The following is a 21,208-nucleotide window of genomic DNA, read 5'->3' on the forward strand; positions in this document are numbered from 1 at the left end:
CAAGTCACAACAAATGCATATGTTAATCCAGTGGATGGGATTTCACTTTCTTTTATAGTAATTTATTTCAGCACACTAGTAAACCATTTCATTTATTTTTAAAATAACTAACTATAAAGCAATTAAATGTTATTTTAAATATTTCCATTCTTGTGTACTATAACAAATAATACATGAGAAATGCAAACATTATTTTAGAACAAGCACCCTTAGAAGAAGTGAAGAGAAGCTGAATTTGAAACCATAGGACTATCTTTTTTCCATTGGCTATGCATATGGCACTCCCACTGAATTCAAGGGGATAATCTTGACTCAAAATGTCAACAAGAAGTTAGAGGATTAATTAACTAGGAAAACAAAAGAGAATTCTTCTCAGAAGAAGAAAATCTCAAATACATAAGGGTAGCAGATAAGACAGATCAACTGATTGATGAAATTTCTAAAAGATGACACACAAATACTTCTTGCGACCATTATAATCTCAAACCATTTCCCAACATTTACCTAAAGTTTATTTTAAGAGAAGCCTGTTTTAAACAATCATCTTAAATCCTAGTAAACTGAAGAATTAATTAGCAAGCACGGAGGATCAGCAAACTAATGCTTTAGTCTGTTAAACCATCTGCTCAGGAGCACCCTGTTCAAATCTTGGCATTACTAGAGGAAGGGTGAATACTTTTGTCTCTTCTACTGAGTTACAAATTGCTAGTCTTTGCTGAGTCTATTTCCCCCTCCCTGTAACCCACCAAACACAAGGTAAAGAAAGATATAAAAGGTTCATAACTGAACAAATTTCTGTTGTGTTCAAAAGTGTTTTAACTGGACAGTTCCTCAATCAATGTGGCAGAAAATCTCATTATAAGTATTTCTCGTGTTTCACATTGGATTATTTTACAAAACATAAGTATTTACCAGATTCTCCAATATGCTCTGGCTGCTGTGTATTGCCCAGATAAAGCAAAGCAGCTGTAAATAGGTCCTAGCCAGCAAGACTAGTACAAATTAACTCAAGACTTCAAATGAATGTAACCCATAGTTTTGAAAAATGTTAATGCAGCGTTATTGTAAAGATTTTAATGTGTGTTATATCAAAGCATTAACCAAACTACACTGATCAGATCTGGGAAAGTCTTTGCTAGTGTAAACTGAATCTGTTGCAGTAGTCTAAATGTTAATTTTCTTTAACTTCAGCCTGCATTTTAGTTCTCAGGAAAGGCAGGGAACTTCTGACATAAGGCAGCTCATGGGCAAAACGTGAGAAGCCACATTGGCCATGTCTCAACAGGCGGCTTTTCCTAGCAAAACCAGTCTTTGCCAGAAAAAAACGTAGAGCATCCACACAGCAAATGAGCTTTGTCAACAAAACCCAGCATACTCACTGTCAGTGTTACACCTCTCCTCATTCAGGTATAACGCCTCTCTGGACAATGTTCTGTCAACAAAACAACCACGTAGACACTCTGGGGCCCTTTTGTCAACAGACAGGGCTTCTGGTTCACCACGCAACCCTGTTTGCAGAGCTTCCAGTCAGCCATTCTGTTGAGAGAGGGTCAGGCAGCCTGGCTGCTCTCTGTCGACAGAGCAGATTGCTCTTTCGATCTGCTGTCATGTATAAATGTGATCTGTCAACAGAAGTTTTGCCAGGAAATCCCTTCCAACAGTAACTTCTGTTGGCAGAGGCTTCTTGTGTAGATGTGGCCATAGTGAGCCTTTCAGGAGCAGCTACTAAATCAACTTTATGGCTAAGCCTAAGCCCTAAGAGGACTTTTCAACACCTTTGAGGATCCAAACTAAGGAGGGTGCGGATGGGCTATCATACAAGTGACTGATGTGGTGGGGAACAGCACAAGCAGGTTACATGAAGGAGATTGTATGGCTGCTGAGGGGGGAAAGAAGAGGACTGACTGGGCAGTCAGTGTGCTGAAATAATAATTATTCAGAGGAGTTCGCTCATCTACAAGTTACCCAGTTATTTGCTAAAGAAGATACGAAAGGCTCCTTATATATGCCAAGGTGACAGTCTGGCCTATACTAAGTAGAAGCTAGTTTCTCTTCTGCTCAATAGCATTCACCTCTTGCCTCATAAGTTACTTGACCTGTCTCAGAACTTCCCAACCTCAGTGGACATGTAGCCAACCTACTCCCTCAGGCTATGTCTAGACTGAAGGCTTTTGTTGACAGTAGTCAGATCTTGCAACAAAATTCTTGTTGACAGAGTGCATCCAGATATCAAGGTACATCGAAGGAGTGATCTGTTTTCCTGACAGAGTGGCCAGACAGCCCAGCTGCTCCCTTGGCAAAATGGCCACCTGGAACCACATCAGCCAGGGTTGCAGGTCACCAGTTCTTTCCAAGAGCTGGTGCCGGAGCCCTGGGGAAATGTGCACTTAAAGGGACCCCTCCAGCCATCCCTTCTATCTGCTGTACGCTTGCTTACCCCCGCAAGGGACAGCAGAGCTCTGGCAGTGCCTGCTGTGCTTACCCTGTGTTTGTGGGCAACACAGCTGATCCTTGGGTGTAATGCAGCTGGAGCTGCCCCTGGGCTTGTGATGACCCCTATGAACATGCTGCAGCTTGCACTGAACTTTCTGGCAGCTGCCTTCCTGTTCCTCAGTGAGGTTGACCCCAAGATCATCTTCAGGACTGTTGTCCTGGCTGCAGGAGCTACCCACTTGCACCCAGCCCTCCCCTAGTGCACAGGCGGCTTTGGAGGCACTGCATCAGTTTTGACTGGTGGGACCAGCTGGTCATAGAGCAGTGTAATGACCAGCAATGGCTCCAGAACTTCTGCATGCAGAAGGCCACCTTCTTGTAGCTCTTGCTTGGCTTGTCCCAACCCTCTGAAGATGCAACACCCAGTTGCAACCAGCCATACTCATGGAGACCACGTCACAATTGTCCTCTGGAAACTTACCAGCCTCAGTGCTACCACTTGGTGGGAAACCAGTTTGGCATGGGAAGTGCCGCATTGGGGCTCTCCTCATGGAGGTAATGCACCCTTGGCCTGTGGTCTGCCCGGGTGGGATGTCTTACTAAAGGGGGACCCTCAGGAAGCAGGATGGTGGAGGGGTGTGGGGGAGAAGTCCCAACCCTGGGGACCATGCTGACCCACTCTCACACAGCCCTGCTTCTGGGGGGGAGCCTTATGGGGGGCTCCTGGAGGGCTGGGGGGGAGTAGAAAGGAGAGGGCCGGGGACCCTCCAAGGGCCCAAGTACTCCCTCCCTCAGTCCCTATCATGTGTGTTCAGTCGCCTCCCTCTGCAGGTCGTGACGGCCATCACCTTGATCCTGGTGTGGAGAATCATCCATCTAAGAGATCTTGACCCAGTTGTGGCCATATTCACTGCCCTGGGGTTCTGAACTGTGTCAGAGCTATCAAGGGAACCCACATCCTGATCTGTGCACCAGAACATTGTGTGGCAAAGTTCATCAACAGAAAGGGTTACTTCTCCATGGTGCTGCAGGCTGTGGTCAACCACCGTGGACAGTTCATGGACATTTACACTGGATGGCCAGGCAGGGTACACAATGCCTGCATGTTCCGCAATGCCAGCCTGTGCTGGAAGCTAGAGGTCAGCAAATTTGTCTCCTGCCATGATCTGGGGACATGCAGATGCCAGTCTTCACCATGGGGGATGCAGCCTACCTCCTCATGCTGTGGCTGATGAAACTGTATATGGACAGCAGGACCCCAGCAGGGAACAATTCAATGAGCATCAGAACTGTGCCAGGATGCAGGCTGAATACAGCTTCGGCTGCCTCAAAGTAGGGTTCAGGTGCCTGCTGACCCACCTTGACATGCAGGAGCTCAACATTCCCAAGCTTGCGGCAGCTTGTTGTATCCTGCATAACATCGTGGAGGGGAAGGGGGAGGTTTTCCTCCTGGGATGGGAGGACAGTTGCCAGCTGTGAGGGGCAAGCCTACAAACAGCTGAGCACAGCCACCACCTGCTAGGCCCAGCAGGACAGGATGCAGATCTGGACCACCCTGATGGAGAGTTTCTCCCAAGAAGACCAGTAACTCTCCCCAAGGACCCCAGTTGGGGCCTCAGGCCCACAGTCCTAGCCGACCTCCGCCATGACCCCTCCCTTCACCCCTTCACCCTTCCCCAACCCCTGCACAGCAAAGGCAGATCCTTGTGCAGTGGACAATAAATGAGTTCAATGTGCAAACTATTTACATGGTGTGGGGCGGGGATGGTGGCTGGGACTGTAGGGTGGTGAAAGGCCTTTCTACGTGGACATGGGGTGGGGCTTGGGACAGGGGTTGGGGGGACCTCACAATATGTGGGGAGAGGCAGCAAACCGGGGGGAGAGGGACCCCAAGAAGCATCAGCCTCAGGATCCCCTCCTGCAGTGTTTGGGGCCTCCGCAAGGTCTGGCCTGGGGCCAGGACCCAGGGGGAGGTACAGATGAGGGGCTGGAGCGGAGCCTGGTTTGGCAGGGGGCAAGGGGAGCAAGGGGTCCATGAGGGCAGGGAAAGGGGCCAGGCAGGGGTCCAGGGCACCTTGTGAGAGGGCAAGCAGGTGTAGGGCAGCAGGGCAGCAGTGGGCAGCTGGGCCAGGATGTTCTGCCAGGCACTGGTGACTGAGTCAAAGCAGGACATCTGTTGGTCCTATGCCCATGACTGCCACTCCACATCCTCCCAGACACAGTAGGCAAGGGTGCACTGGATGTTCTTGAGGATGGTGACATGCTGCCCCATGACGTCCTCATTCACCTTCCACCTCCTTCTCTGGGGGCAGTCTGGTGGTGTTGTGGGGGTGGTCCAGCCCTCAGTTGGATGGAATACAAGGTGGAAGAGACAGTGAGTCATTCATGCAACAGAACCCCGAGGCCATGCCCCCCACTGTGAGCAGCGACCAAAAACCCTTAGGCCAAGAGATGGGAATGTCCCAGAAGCAAAGACATGTGCAGCCTGCACAGTGAGCCCTGATCCACAGGGACTCCAAGGTGCCTCCGGAACTATGCTGGCCACTGCCACTCCCCACCCATGGCCAATGGGCTAGCAGCCAATGGGGGTGTCAGACTCACAGTTTCCTGCTATGTGGTTCCCTGGGCTCCCTGCGGCTTAAAGAATGGCTGGAGGCAGGCACCAAAGAGCACTGATTGCTGTGGAAAGGGTGTCCACCGAGGCATCTGCATGATATCCTGGAGGCCTCTTCTGTCAACAGAAGTCCTCTGGAATGTCCAGACCCACCTTTTGTTGACAGATCTCTCTCAACAGAGGCATTCTTCCTCATGGCAAGCGGGGTACAGCTGGTGACAAAACTGCTCTGTTTTGTTGACTTACTGTTGACAGAACGTGCTTTGCAATCTGGCAGCTTCCTGGGTTTTAAACCTGCTGTCTAGACATAGCATAAGCATAGGGGTCCTCCAGCTAAAGCAGGAAACATGGACCAGCAATTTCAAACTTTTGAAAAGGTTGTAGAGTATCAAACAGGTTTTTGTTTGCCAGTCAACATCTTTTTCCTTTTGGAACAACAATAGATCTTTATACGAGTAAAAACATAAGAACATAAGAATGGCCATAATGGGTCAGACCAAACATCCATCCAGCCCAGTATCCTGTCTGCTGACAGTGGCTAATGCCAGGTTCCCCACAGGGGGTGAACCAAACAGGTAATGATCAAGTGATCTCTTTCCTGCCATCCATCTCCAGCTTCTGACAGAAGCTAGAGATACCATTCCTTACCTGTCCTGCCTAATAGCCATTAATGGACCTAACCTCCATGAATTTATCTGGCTCTTTGTTAAACCTTGTCTTAGTCCTAGCCTTCAGAACCTCCTCTGGCAGAGTTCCAAAGGCTGACTGGGTGCTGGTGAAGAACTTCCTTTTATTTGTTTTAAGTTTGATGCCCATTAATTTCATTTGCTATCCCCTAGTTCTTTTATTATGGGAACAAATGGATAACTTTTCCTTATTCACTTTCTCCACACCACTTATGATTTTATATACCTGTATCACATCCCCCCTTAGCCTCCTCTTTTCTAAACTGAAAAATTCTAATCTTTATAATCTCTCTCACTATCTCTCTAAGCCACTGTCTCTGATAAATATAATAGAGGTACTTCAGCAGAAATAAAACTGCATACACAGTATGCAAAACATTAAACAGGTAGAAAAAAAAATCAAAAGATAAGAGCATGTTGTCACAAAATGCATTTTATTGAAGCAGCAGTCTGCTGACCTAGCCTTTTACAAAAAAACAAAAAACAAACAAAAAAACCCCAAACCACCAACCAACCAAACCAAAGCAAACCAAAAAAACAAGCAGTCCTATAGTGCCTCAAATTTATTTAATTCTTAGTCTTCAAAGTGCTACAGGATTTTTTATTTTTATTTTTATTTTTTTTGTGACGCTGCAGATGAACACTAACCCCTGAGTCCTTCAGTCAATGTGAGTACACACACGAGCATCATTCATTCAAGTTCGTATTGCAGGGTCGAGACCTCACACACAAAAGTTTATAGGGATATTTTTAGTTAATGTTAAAGGAGAACTTTAAATGGAAAAATTCTAGATCTTTCTTAGACATCCACACAGGAATAAATACGTGTAAACACTAGAGAAATTAAACAAGGTGATAAAACTATTGTTTTAAACGCTATAAATTTGAGATATTCCATAGATACTAAACTAGAGAGAGTTGCAACCATTTCAGTCGAGATGTTGTGGCTCCCTTACTGGAAGTTTGTACAGAGCCAACTGTGCCATTGGTTTTCAAGGGAAGACTGTGTTTAAATGAAATTAAATAAAACTCAAAACTCAGCTTGGATAGGCCTGGTGCTCTATGAACCACACAATTTTATATAAGGTGTTTCTTTTAAACTACAGAACAGAGAAACAGGCAAATGGGGCAAGTAACACTATTGGAAAAAGTAGAACATTATTTAAAAGGGCTACAAGTGTACCCAGTATTTCACAGACCGTAAGAAAGTACCTGTCCCCCAAGAGCTTGCATTCTAACTCAGAGGGGTGGTAGTACACATAACTGTTACTATACCATTACAAAGACCCTCCCACCCCTTTTTTTGTAGTTTTTACCAGTTTTTAAGCAAAATAAAATTCTCAGGCTTTACAGAAGCCAATATTTGGTTTTCACTTGACTTTTGGAAGCGCAGAAATCCCAGATCTGGCTCTGTGCTCTGGGAGCAGGGATGCCAATTTAATTTACCAGGCCACCTAGGTTCCTTCTAGAGTGGGCCCAGCCCACAAGCAGAAGAGCCAGATGAAATAAAGATGCCACCTCCTCACACTGCTTCTTCCAGCTGTTTCGCTTCTGGTCAGCTCCAGAAGGAATGAACTTAACTTTATGGTTTACTGTTCTTTACTGAACTTCTGTTTCCTTTGCCAGAGGGGAGACCAAGTGCATAAGTATGGGAATGACTTGAGTGCTGATGTACTATTATTGTCAGTCCCACACTTGCCAGAGGGTGGCCAAATGTATTGACCCTGTGAGCCACACAAGAAGATCTTCAGCCGTTTGAGAACTGAGGCACACCTGCTGGGGCTGGGGCTTTCTGTGGCTCCTGCTCAAGCTCCCAGCCCTGGTGGCATGCTCTGCAGGGCTGCACTCCCCAGACACCTGGGTGGCAAAGGAGAGGGAGAGTTACCTCGAGATTTACCCAGAAAAGCTTAAATAGGTGTTGCCTCTCCACCAGTTTAAATGTTTACAATGAGTGGCAAAGGGCTGGGACACGGCTCTCGGATGGTATTGGGGTTAACAAGAGGCTGAACCCTGCAGAGGAGAGCCAGGCGTGGGGCGGGTCTCCGGGCACAGGCTGCCTCGGGGCACAGCTGAGGAACACGCCCTAGAGCGGAGGGAGGTTTCCCGCCGGCGAGCGGGCGCCGCACGTGTCCTCACGGGAAAACCGAAACGTAGGTGACCTTCCTCCAGCCCCAGCCCCGGGGATGAGTCCCCAGCCACCCACCCGCCGTCCCTTCGCCGGCCTCTTGCCAGCCTGCCGGCCCCCGGCTGTGCCTGCCCCTCAGCCTGCCCCGGCTGTCCGTCCGCCTGTCAGTCTGTCGGTCACCTCTCACCTCAGCCCCCCCGCGCTCTGTCTGTCTGGCTCCCCCTCCTTCTCCTCCCCGCTCTGTCTGGCACCCCCCCTCCCGAGCAGCGCTTCTCGCGAGAGCTGGGGGATGCCGCCGCCGCTGCCGCCGAGGGGGAGACACTCGGGGGGAGCCGCCAGTGACGTCGGGAGTTTTCCCGAAAGTCAATAACGAGCCCAGCGGAGGCGGCGGGCGGAGCTGAGCGCGGGGGCCCGGGCGGCTCCGGGGCGAGCGAGCCAGAGCTAGGAGCCGCCGCCGCCCTGACCCCGCGGATGCTGTGGCCGCGCTGCCCGGCCGGGCGCCTCCCTGTGTAGCGGGGGACGCTCGCTCCATGTAGCCGCCGCCGCCGCCCTCCCCCCGCGGAGACACCGGCCGCGAGGGACCGAGCCCAGCGGGGGGACCGGGGAGGCGGAGCGGGGCCCCCTCTCCAGGAGCCGCCCCCGCCCGCCTGGCAGCGGCGCCGTTGCAGGTGAGAGCCGGGGCTGGGCGCCGGGGCAGCCGGGGTGACGGGGGCGGGGGGACGCCTGTGGCCTAGCCAGACCGTCTGTGTCTGGGGACGGCGGGAGGGGGGGCTGCATCGGCGCCCAGTTCCTCCCCTCGGCCCCAGACACCCCTGAGCCTCCCCGCGGCGCCGGTGGGGTTCTGGCCGGCCGCCGCCCTCCGCCGGGCAAGGGAGACGGGCGGGGCGGCCTGCCCGCCGGGCGTCGCAGGTTACTGCGTCGCTGTGATGGGGAGGGGGGGTGGCTGCACGGGGCTCTAAAGACGGCTCGTTCCCACGCAGAAACCCCTCCCCCCGTCCCACCCCATCGCCTTCCTTGCCCTCTCCACCCCCGGCCGGCGCTGGGTTTGCGGAAAGGGGACCGCGGCGACAGGGCTGGGTTGTCCGTGGCACAGCTTTGATCAGCTTGGAAGTTGCGCGTGTGCTAAGAATAGCAATGTGGAAGGCTGGTCGGTCGGTGTGGCATTGCCTTGATCAAGTGGCGCTGCTCCTGGCGGCTCTGGCAAGCAAGTAAACAAGCCAACCTCCTCCTGCGCATCAGTCCTGCCGGATCAGCCATTATGGTGGCTCTCTTGCACAGCGAAAAGTTGACGCCGAAGTGACTGTTATTAGTTATTTGTGGGTGTAGTGTTCTCGGTTGTGGCTTCGAGGGTTTGCATAGAATTATGGGTTGCACAATTGAATAAAAAAGTCTGGCCTAGTAAGGTGGGGGCTGTATTGTCGGCAGGGTGATTTATTAGCTTCTGTAAGTGTAATTTCATTCTGATGATACAAACTGCAGTGTGTAAGTACGTGATACTTTGCTGTGTTTGTAGGTTAAGTATGTTGAATAAAACTTTTTGAATCCTTTGGAAGTATCATAATTTATATTTAGACTGTATTGTCATGAAGTAACCAGTGGTGACAGACAGGGGGTTTATAGTGTGTTTAATTGCTGTACGTGAATTGTAATTCTCGGTTTACTTCTAGAGAATAAACAGACTGTTTTTGCATCACTTACTTTTTTCCTTCTCATACTTCAGTTAAAATGAGTGGTTTAACATGACTTTTGTTATTTTAAAAGTAAAATTTGCAGTTAAATGATGAATTTTATCACTTCTGGATAACATAACCTTTTTAAATAAAATTACCAGTTGAGTGGCTATTCAAATTATTCTGCAAAAGTAAATGTTTAAGATCTACTTCAGTTGAAGTAAACTTTTTATGACTTAGTTATTTATTGTCAGAGTTATAATGTAGATATCTAATAAACTACGAATATTATTAATAACTTCTGGGCACATATAACAGTTTGTTCTGCAGGTGCTTGATTCTGACTTAATGTAACTTCATTGATAGAACTGCTTGAATTCAGCAACCATATACATATTTTGGATATATTAAAGAAATTCCTACCTGTGAGCAATCAAGAAGTGCACAAACGAACAATCTCAACATGTAGCTTAATGTTTTGCATTTTAATTTTAGACTTCTGTGTAGCTGCACATACATAATACAGTTTAGGGCAGTCAGATTGAAGAAAGAAAGTGTACATTCAAAAGAAGAAAGTTCCTTTTGATTTTTGAAAGTATCTTCATTAAGGTTATTCTGTTCTTAAGTCTGTTTGTCTTCCTGCTGGGAGTTTTAAATTGACCCCAATAACCTTAATTGGATTGGGGTGTGTTAATTATAGAATGTGTGTGTGTTCTGCTTGGATGAAGCAAACATGGAAATTTTAAGTGAAAGATTCAAAGGAAAACCTCACAGAGCTGTTCTTCTTTGAGGTGTTTATATTTATTTGGTTAGCTCAAATTCTACAATATATACGTATAACATGTTTCTATATTTTTACACATAGTATAGTTGTAATAATGTTTTGTTGTAGGTGATTTTTCTTCCCTGGTTCATCTCTGTTTGTTTGGTATAACTATTAATGTTGGAAATAATTTTGACTTTGGTGTAGTTTGTACTAATTTTTATATAGCTGTATGGAGAATTTGTATCTCAGTGCTTTAGTATATACTTTTGACGCAACCAAACTAAAAGATCATAACTGTTTTGTTGCAGTGGCTATATTTGTATATAGTCTGTTATCTCTAGACTTTTTTTAAGCTGGAACTATGATAGAAACCTCTAAGTTCTCCTAGAAAATGTTTACTGCTTTTGAAACTGAAACAAATTTTATTGTCAAAGGCAACCGTATTAAGATGAAGATCAAACTTTCCTGGAGTTGAACAGTTTATAAATTAAGCTTCTGGGGGCAGATGTTACTAGAAACTGTATGCTGATTTATGAAAGCAATTTCAAACTGCTTGTTTCTGTTGTGCTTACTCTCAAAATAAAACATGCCCCCACCCCCATACAAATAAATGCCTAGAAAACATCTTCAAGGTGCTATCAGGGAGCAGTTTGCGAAGTGCTGTCATGTCTTGGGTTCAAGTCTTAATGATTTAAATGGGTGAATAGCTACTAACGTCCTCCTTCTCAATACACTTGATAAACAGTTTTTAAGAACATGTTAAAATGTTGAGTCATTTATGGTATGGCACTAGTATGCTAATACAGTGATTCCTGTCAAAATAACTTGGAAACCGTGTTTATGCTTTGTGCTGTGATTAGCATAAAGAAAATAATTGTTGCTGTAATCCATTTTGGCTGTTCTCAACCATGATGCAAATCCAAAGTGCAGAGTTAAAGTATAATTTTGTTTTGTAATGGAGAAGAGACCTAACATCTGTTACAATCATCCAAGGCTCTAAGTGCTTTTAAAACCTATCACTAAACTTGAAATCAAAACAAAGCAACTCACTAAAAACAGGACAATGGAAACATCCTGTAACTGTGTGGGGAGAGGACTGTGTTGCAACCAAGTTTTTAAATATCTCTCCATTCATTTCTGTGTAGCTAGATTATAAATTACCTGATATTCTGAGGAAGTATAATGACTGACACTGCCTTTGGACTTTTTAGGATGTTAGTGTAAACATGCTAGTATTACACTAAAACTAATTATACTAAAAATTCATTTTTCTTCAGGCTAAATATAATGTATAAAAATGCCTTCTACCCCTGCCCCCCAACCTAATAAAAAACCTTTTAAAGTGAAATAATGAAACCTGTAGCTATGTAAGATGACTGATCAGGCTTAAATATTGAAATTTCCAGATGAAAAATTTCCTTGTGAAATATACATACGACTCAATGCTTTAGCTGTTCCATTATGTTTTATTTTGGAACATTCCTATCTTAGTTTTGTTTAAAGTTCTTTTAAAATGCTTAGATTACTTTTTATCACTGGAGAATATTTTCATTCTTATAGGATCTATATTTTAAATGTAAAAGTAAGGGGATTTATTTTTAACTAAACTTGCTGATTATGGAATGTGTTGAAATGGGTTTAAACAAAACTTTTGTCTCAGCTAACACATTTTCATTTTGATCTGCACTAAACACGTTCACAGCATCACAAAGTTTTCCTTGATAAAGTTTTGAGTCACTTCTTTTGTAACAAATTGAAAGGATAGGCATAAATTTGGCTGCTGTTAAAATAGTGGGCAGAGAAGTTGGTGGGGAAGTTATTTAGGAGCCTAAATCTAATAAGGCAGGAAATCAGAAAACTGCTGAAGAATATTAAAAATTTTCTCATTGTGAAAACGTCCTTTTATAAAGTGCTGGTTTATTGCATTCTGTGGAACAGAGGATTTGAAGAGAGGATTAAACTATGCTCACACCTTTTTCTTAAGAATAAACAGATTCTTTTAAACTTGACCAAATATTAAATAACAAGGAGGAAAACAAAAATACTACGTAATTATGACAGCGTACTGATTCAGCATGACAGCCTGTTTTCATGGCTTTCAACTAGCATTTGTGTATTTTTAAGGTAGTTCAAATTTTGAGGTATGGAATGGATTTAAAGCAGATTTTGTTGGAGCAAACTTATCAGTAGGTTCATCAAGAAACTGATGTTAAAAATCTTAAAAATGGTCTGGATATTGTTTAACAGAAATTATAATGAAAACTGAGTTTACTAGTTTCCATAACTAAGGTATTCAAAGTTAGTGTAGGCTCAGTTTTTTTTCAGGTTCTTAGTACTCTTAACACCCCTTTATGTTTAGAATACATAGTGGTTTATTTTTCAAGTGCAACTCCCCTCATTTTTGGTCAGGTACTGATCTTTTGGGTTGGGGCATTCACAAACATTTAAATTTAATTACTTTTGGGGGGTACTTTAAACACACATGCACATTAAACCATATCAACACATGTACATGCATCACATGCAAAGAAATAAATGCCCATATATTAATAGTTTTAGTGAAATATACCTTTGATCCACCTTGACTGTGAGCTCATTAACATTATGGGGGAGCATGTGCAAACTGAGTAAATATATATACATCCATAACTACACATAATAGGGATATGTGCATGACCTCACAGAGTTCAAACACTGCATGTGTGAGGAAATAATACAGCTGCAAAGGGGAGAAGGCAGAGAGTTCCTTCATGGACCAGGTTGGGCATCCAGTACACCTTCCATTCTGGGGCTGCAGCGGGGAGAGTGAGCTCCACCTGCACCAGGGCTCTGGTGGTGAAAGAGAGCAGATTTCCTCCAGCCTTACTTCCCCTCCCTTGGACCAGAAAAGCTCTGATCTCGCTGCTGGGGAACTCTTGGTCTTCCTGCTGCATCCCAGGAGCAGAAGGAGTTCTGCACCCTTGCCGGTGCTGTGAGGCTGGAGGACTTCTTGGGTGCCCCGCTGATCTTGGGGAGAGGGGGACATACCACTGTTTCTGCCCATTCTATGTGCAGTCTGCTATTCAGGGTTAGAAATGGTGGTTAAAAACAAGTAATCACATTACTAGATTTTTTTTGGCTTGGTCATCGTAGTAACTAGTATGGGAATTTGAAAACTTATCTAGTCGTGTACAGCCATGTATAGATGTAGCTTTACTTGGTCTGTTTATTTAGTTGGACTATATGGTCAGTAGTGTTTCCTCTAATTTTTTTTCATGCATGTGCAGAGTAAGTTTTATGTGTACTGAGGCATATGCAGATGTATGCTGCCATAGAAATACATGCTGCTAGCTGTGGGTGCTCTGCTGATCAGGTGGGTGGCACCTGCATCTCACCTGAGTGGCAGTTAAAAGCACTCAGCTTACAGGGAGCAGTGGTAGTCAGGTAAAGTTACCTGTATACACCATTATTTGTAAAACTCAGGCAAACTCTCTGATCCAGGTCCACTGAAATCAATGAAGGTCTTTCCATTAACTTTGATGTTGAATGGGGGGTACTTAATAAATAAATTTACCAAATTTCCTCTCTGAGCTAGTTTAATCCCATGACACAGTATTCCTCAAATTGCAAGTTTAAATCTCTATATTGGATACTATAAACTAGCGACACTTGTAGTGTTTCACTTTACTAATGGGCAAAAAGAGTATTGTAATAGCCGGTCTTTTTCGTTGAATTAGACTGGCATTGTTTGTCTTGTTAACATCTATGGAATTCTCATTTTTTCTTCTTTGAAAAGTATATACTTTTTGTATGTTGAAGGTAGGGGGAAGTAGATGTTTAGACATACTGGAATGAGCTAGTGTTAAATTTTGTACAGATTTAAAATATGGCGAAAAGTATAACAAATTTAAGAGAAATGCTGTTATTCGTAGTTAATAAATAGATTAGTAGATTAAAAGTCCAAAAGAGAGGCTGATGGTAATCAAAATTTGACCTCATCCGGAACGCAAGTCAAAGATCCTCACCCAATAATTTGTGAATCAAACCTATAATGTATTTGAGCCCTAGCCTATCTTTCCAGCAAGATACAGTTTTAGAAACTTCTTAGTGATTGGAAATACTTCCATCAAATACTTAGAAATACAAAAGTTGAAACTAGCTCTTCAAAAGGATCACCAGTTTTGAAGAAAAATAAAATAAGTAGGAGCTATTGTGTAGATTTAGCTAAGAAGTTAAAGTATCATTGTACCACAGGAAGATTTAGTGAATAAATACAACTTTGAGAATGAATAGTGTAATCTACTTGTTAAAGTTTTATTGTACATCTCTGTCCAAAATAAAGTATTTTGAAAGCATATTCAGTTTGATCTGAGTATTTTCTAGTGTTTAATTTTGTTATTTATAGTGTCACTGACTCTTGGATTTTTTTTTTTTTCAGCCTGTATAGCATAAACAGAGTAGTACATGCTTTATGCCTGGCTAAATAATAAAATTCCAGAGAAGTTTGTAACTGTCAAATACACATGCATGAACTTTTTTATATGAGTTTGGTTGGACTACTCACATAAGTAAAAATATGTGCTTTGCATACGTGCGCAGGATTTGCGCCTAAATAGACAGTGTACAAACAGGACTTGGGAGAAGAGAAGGGGGAAAAAATGAAATGGGGAGGTTATATACATCCTGTGTGCTTGATAACTTAGTAATATCCAGATTAATGAGAGTTTCAGAATGCATTTAAAATCAGTCCCCTCAAGAATATAAGTAAGAATTTAGAATCCTGATTTTGGGTACCCACTTCTGAAAATGTTAAATATTAAAGCTTATTTTGCTGGGTTATTACAAGTCATTCTGGCCATGTCTACACTAGCCCCAAACTTTGAAATGGCCACGCAAATGGCCATTTCGAAGTTTACTAATGAAGCGCTGAAATGCATATTCAGAGCTTCATTAGCATGCGGGTGGCCGCGGCACTTCGAAATTGACACGCCTCGCTGCCGCGCGGCTCATCCTGACGGTGCTCCTTTTTGAAAGGACCCCGCCTACTTCGGAGCCCCGTCGGGACGAGCCGCGCGGCGGCGAGGCGTGTCAATTTCGAAGTGCCGTGGCCACCCGCATGCTAATGAAGCTCTGAATATGCATTTCAGCGCTTCATTAATAAACTTCAAAATGGCCATTTGCGTGGCCATTTTGAAGTTTGGGGCTAGTGTAGATGTAGCCTCTTTAGCCGCGTCTACACGTGCACGCTATTTCGAAGTAGCAGCGGCAACTTCGGAATAGTGCCCGTCACGTCTACACGTGTTGGGCGCTATTTCGAAGATGAAATTGACGTTAGGCGGCGAGACGTCAAAGTCACTAACCCCATGAGGGGATGGGAATAGTGCCCTACTTCGACGTTCAACGTCGAAGTAGGGAATGTGTAGACGATCCGCGTCCCGCAACATCGAAATAGCAGGGTCCTCCATGGTGGCCATCAGCTGGGGGGTTGAGAGACGCTCTCTCTCCAGCCCCTGCGGGGCTCTGTGGTCACCGTGTGCAGCAGCCCGTAGCCCAGGGCTTCTGGCTGCTGCTGCTGCTGCTGCTGCTGCAGCTGGGGATCCATGCTGCATGCACAGGGTCTGCAACCAGTTGTCGGCTCTGTGTATCTTGTGCTGTTTAGTGCAAGTGTGTCTGGGAGGGGCCCTTTAAGGGAGCGACTTGCTGTTGAGTCCACCCTGTGACCCTGTCTGCAGCTGTGCCTGGCACCCTTATTTCGATGTGTGCTACTTTGGCGTGTAGACGTTCCCTCGCAGCGCCTATTTCGATGTGGTGCTGCCCAACGTCGACGTTGAACATCGACGTTGCCAGCCCTGGAGGACGTGTAGACGCTATTCATCGAAATAGCCTATTTTGATGTAGCGTGCATGTGTAGACATAGCCTTTGTGTTATACTTCCAAGACTCACCTTAATAAACTGTTATACTCTCTGATATCTGTTTTATTTGGTATTTTTTGGTAAACTGGGTGTTTAAAATTATAAAATAGAGGTTATCAATACATGTTTGAAATTGTATTGAGAAGAACTTGAAAAAAATGGAGGCCCATTAAAGTGGTTTCATCTGGGAAAAGAGAAGCTAAAAAGTACATTTTTAAAAAGCCAGTAGAAGGATCCACTAATTTTTAAAGGTTTACATATCTTCACATATGTAATGAGGTTTGGTTTTTTTTATTTGGGGGGGTGCTTAAATAAAGAAGTTACAAGGGCTGCTTGTGTTTAAATCAGTCAGTGGGAATAACTTTTTTCCATTATTAATGTTCTTCAAACAAGGTCTGAATAAAAAGGTATGCACGTAGTGTGTATTATGCTAATGTAATATTATGCCTCTGCTTTCATAACTGAAGCATTCTCAAATTATATTCTAGGTGTTTAAATTTATTTATTTAAAACCCCCCACCAGAAATATGTTCTTTTCTAATGTGGGATGTGCATCGTACATATGGGTGCATTTAGAGCAGAGGCAATGCTGTTTTTCCGTATACCTCTGTAGCTTAATGTAAATAATTTTAGTGACAGAAAAGCTTTTGAAAATAGCTTAATACTAATATTCCAAAATCTTTTATGGCTTTTGCTGCAAATTTGAAATGAAAAATCAGTATAGATTATGCTTATTACAAAAGTCTAAATTTGTTTAATGACATAAACTACAGAGGATGGAAAAACTTTAATGAGAAGGAGTTTAAGTATCACTGTGTCTTAAGTTGTACATAAAGAATAGCATCTTACAGTTATATATGATAGTGTGTGTTAGCCTATATTTGTTCTTAATCTATTAATTTAGAAATGAATTAATCACCAGTTTTCCTCTTCCTGGTCCCTGTTGTTGAGTATGGGTGGTATTTAAACCATTCAGCCCCCGGACGCTCTTGAGACTACAAAGTAATTTATTATTCAAATGTAGAGTTTTGGATCACTTTCAACTTAAAATAAGTTGGTCTACTCAGTTATATGCTTTTTCTGAATACATCTCTTTATGGCTGTTTCTACACAGGCCACTTCCTTTAGCATAACATCACGTGATTTGGAGTCCGGAAGACCGTGTAGAAGCGCAGCTGCTGGGGGGTGGGCTTCCAGAAGGAAGTCCTTGTTCCAGAGGCCCCTTCTTCCCGAAAATTTTTGGGAAGACGGGGCCTCCAGAAGGAGGACTTCCTTCCAGAAGCTCCCCCGCTGCCCCCCCCCCGCCGCCCCCCCCGCAGGGCTGCGCTTCTGCACAGCATTTTGGAGTCCGGAAGAATGGTCTTCCAGACTCCAAATCATGTGACATTATGCCCATGAGGCGCGGGGAATTTGCATCCACGCCTCATTAGCATCTTTTTGCTTCCTGTATTAGCATGCCGCTTCCGAAGGAAGTGGCCTGTGTAGAAACGGCCTATCTGTTTCCCAGCTGGTGTTCCATGGAACCCCAGGGTACATGAAGTGAAAGTGAGGGTTCAGCGAGAAAATTCTATTACAATAGCTGACTCCTCTGTGGCTCTCTGTCCTTCCGCCGCTGAAGCAGTAGAACTAAATTTAATTGGTTTAATGGCTGGCGGGACAGCTCTGGCCATTAAATAAACTGAATTTAGTTCCATTATTTCAGGGTGGCAGGGCAGGGAGCTGCAGAGAGCCCCTCACTTACCCCGCTACCCGAGCGGTCACACCTCCGGTGGACATCGCTTGGCTCACCCCCAAACCAGCAGAACACCTTCATGCCAGCCTTCCTTCCACTGGTTGCACGTGGCTACCTGGCATAGGCTCCCCAGCCAGCTCCATGGATGGTTTAGTCCTGGGGACTGGTTTGGGGTTGAGGTGGGTTAATCCTGGGGATGGGGGGCAGGATTTGGGGTTGAGAGGGGTTAAGCCTGGGGATGGTGGGCAGGCTTGGGGTTGAGAGGGGTTAAGTCTGCAAAAGGGGGATGGGTTTGTGGGCTGGGGGGGTAAAGCTTGAGAATGGGATGGATTTGGAGGCTGAGGTGAGTAAAGCCTAGAGATGGGTGGAGGGTTTGTGGGCTGGGGGAGGTAGAGCCTGGGAATGGGGTTCTGCAAAATCCTTTCAAGTTTAAAAGAATTCTGTGGCCAAATAAAATTGGGAAACTCCGATCTATGTTGTAAAGCTTGTCTTTTCATTACACGTGTGCAGTAAATTAAATAGCTATATCCTGCACCGCTCTGTACTAGGGTTGTGAAATCCTTTTTTAATGAGTTAACTGATTAAATACTAAGTTTAACCAGTTAACTATTAAATGGGTGTGGGGGAACAGCCTCCCCATCCACCTGCACCACTTGTTTAACCTGTTAAATTAGGAATATAAAATCCTGTTTATCACCCAGGAAACTTCTTGACCATCTCTTTGTTGTGCATTATGTAGACCTGCTTTTGTCTGTTTAACCTGCTTGTGAGTTACTGATGGAATGGAAAGAGTTTCTTCATCAGATAAAATCAAATCATCATTCAACGCCCCCCCCCCCCCAAAAAAAAAACATGTTGAACACGTCTGTCTTTTCTGCCTTTTTTATTAACCGTTCTGTCACTTTCATTTAGTAATGAACAAGCATGAGTATCCTCTGTGGTGGTTCTTTAAAAAGAACCCTGTCAAATCCCATAAAACTTGCTGTTGATCTAGGTGTGGTTTTTTTTCTTGTTTGTTTCTGTTACGAATTTTTTGCAATTTCTGGCTTCAGTCTCACTATGTGGCCACATGAATACTTAGTTATAGAAACTACAGCTGCTTCAGAAGGATAGATTGGGAGAGATTTGCCCCAGAATCACTCCTGAAAAGTTGGAGGAGGCGGGAAAAGGGGAATTGAATCTCCTTCCTCCCACATCCTGTAACCACTAAGCTGGAGGAGGCTGCCATCACACCTTTTATTCTTTGTGAGAGAGAGCATCTATCTTGAAAAGAGGTTTCACAAGTGTGGATCGTGAGCAAATGGAAGCACCTTCTTCTGGCCCAGTACCTGGCTGCCTTTGAGGGTTGGCATCTAGGTTACATTTCCTATTGTATAGCTTAGGAGGCTCCCTGCTTAGTTTGCTTGCTTCTGTGGATCCCATTCTTAAGTGTCTTAATTCTCCCTACACGGGGCCCTGAGTGTCTAATTGTGGGCTGTGAATTCTGTTATACAATATGATGTCTAAAGTTTAGGTTTAGTAATGTAATGCCTAAGTCCCTTTTGTGAATCTCTCCTTGGACCTGCTGTCTTTCTGCTCCAAAATTGTGTGAGGGTTGAAACTCGTATTTTTTGGAAGAAGAGGACAAACTCGTTTTGTTTGGGCTGGCAATGTTGTCTTCCTTTTCTTCTCCAGCTGTTCCTTTTTGTTGGGATAAAGGGAGGATGCTGAAATTCCTACCAGGATGATGTCCCCTTCCTATGATATTTTTGTTGTTGTTTTTTGGTGTTTCCATGGTTTGTAACAGTTTACTTATTAGGTGTCCATTGCTTTTAACCCCTCTTTACTGCTAGAAGGAAGAAAGATCACACACCTAACTTTTAGAGCTACCAGACTTCTACAGTGGTTCATGCAAGCTTCTCTACTCTTCCCAGACTGTTCTTTTTCAAGTGCTCCATGGTAGGTGCTGGGCGAGCCCAGCACAACATGGAAAATATTTCTATAGGACTATTGAGTGGGGCTGCACATGTGCTGTCCCAGCAGGTGCCATTCACACCATTAGGTAGCACACACAGCCCTGCTCTCTCCTCAGTTGCTTCTTCGCCACCCTCGGCTGCACATGGAGCACTGTCTCTCTCACCTCAGACCTGTAGTTAGAATTAAGTTTATAGTTGGTTAGTTCTTGTTTGTTATATTTACATAGCTGTTACTTATTTTTACTACACTTTTTTTTAATATAAGAGAGAGAAAAAAAGAGAACTGGGACTCTTCTCCCCTGGTTAATTTCACTTTGTGCTAGTCAGTTTCCTGACATGTTGATTTAAAAAAAAAAACCAGAAGAAAGAAACTGACAGAAAACAGAACTATAATAAACTAAACACTACAAAGAAAGAACAATGGCTTTTGTGGGATTCAAAAAATGCTTAAAGTGATGGGACCCCATGCCCGCTTTTGACAGGCATGCTCAGAGAAGCACACATCCCACAGCGCTACTGTGGCAGTAGAAACCTGACAGCCCGAGCAAGGAAATAAAGGCAGCTAAGGCTGAAGATGCTCCTGTTTGATAAAGTCCTGCAGCCTTCAGAGCCACTACCTGTAGGAAACGTCCCTTATGTCAGGGATGCTCCCCACTCACTGTTGGGGACTGAGTCCCAATCAAAGCTATTCCCCATACACTCTTCACCTAGAGTGAGCCTGGAGGACAAGCCAGGCAATTCAGGCATACAAGTTAAGCCCAAGCCCGCTGCATCTTTTACTTCAAAAATGAAAAGCGGATCTGCTTTGAAAGTGGCTTCAACGCCCGTGGTGCCGGCTGCTTCTGAAGTGGTGCCGCAGCCCTTAACGGCACTGGCAGACGTAGCAAGCACCATTAGAATCTCAACTGTTACTGGTGCTGGATCAACCTGCGGTGCTGTGTTTCCTGCAGTAGTGGTCACTGGCGGCACCGCCGAAGGCTAGGGCTAAAACAAATAGGGTTTCTTCAGGGAACCATAGCCTTAGTCCTTCATCTAATTCACCAAGGAGGCGTTACACCACATCCCCCAGCCTCTCTTTCCATAGACAACAACATGGATAAATACCATCATTAGTATAGATCACTTAGGTGTTGCCACTCATTTCCGTATTATGAATCTGTACAATACAGGGACTGTTCACCTACAAGGGCTAGTCAATTTCATGAAGCCCTTTTATCTCCACATTTGAATTGTATTATTCCAGGTCCTGATTACAACCATCCACTGGGGATTGTTCACAATCGCACTCTGCTGCTCAATAACATCAGTCATCTGTGCTATCAATCTCTATCCAC

The 21,208-nt window shown here is 44.5% G+C and overlaps 1 protein-coding gene across 1 annotated transcript in view; it reads left to right on the forward strand.

Annotated features, from left to right (window-relative positions):
- The first annotated feature begins 8,161 nt into the window (after positions 1 to 8,161).
- Positions 8,162 to 21,208, forward strand: part of AKT3 (AKT serine/threonine kinase 3) — a 295,102-nt gene continuing 282,055 nt past the window's right edge. Inside the window, exon 1 of the mRNA XM_074990078.1 lies at positions 8,162 to 8,526. The gene's annotated coding sequence lies outside the window, so the exon portion shown is untranslated. The remainder of the gene's footprint in view (positions 8,527 to 21,208) is intronic.

Source organism: Carettochelys insculpta, chromosome 3 (assembly GCF_033958435.1).
Source record: "Carettochelys insculpta isolate YL-2023 chromosome 3, ASM3395843v1, whole genome shotgun sequence".
In the NCBI taxonomy this organism is placed as follows: domain Eukaryota; kingdom Metazoa; phylum Chordata; order Testudines; family Carettochelyidae; genus Carettochelys; species Carettochelys insculpta.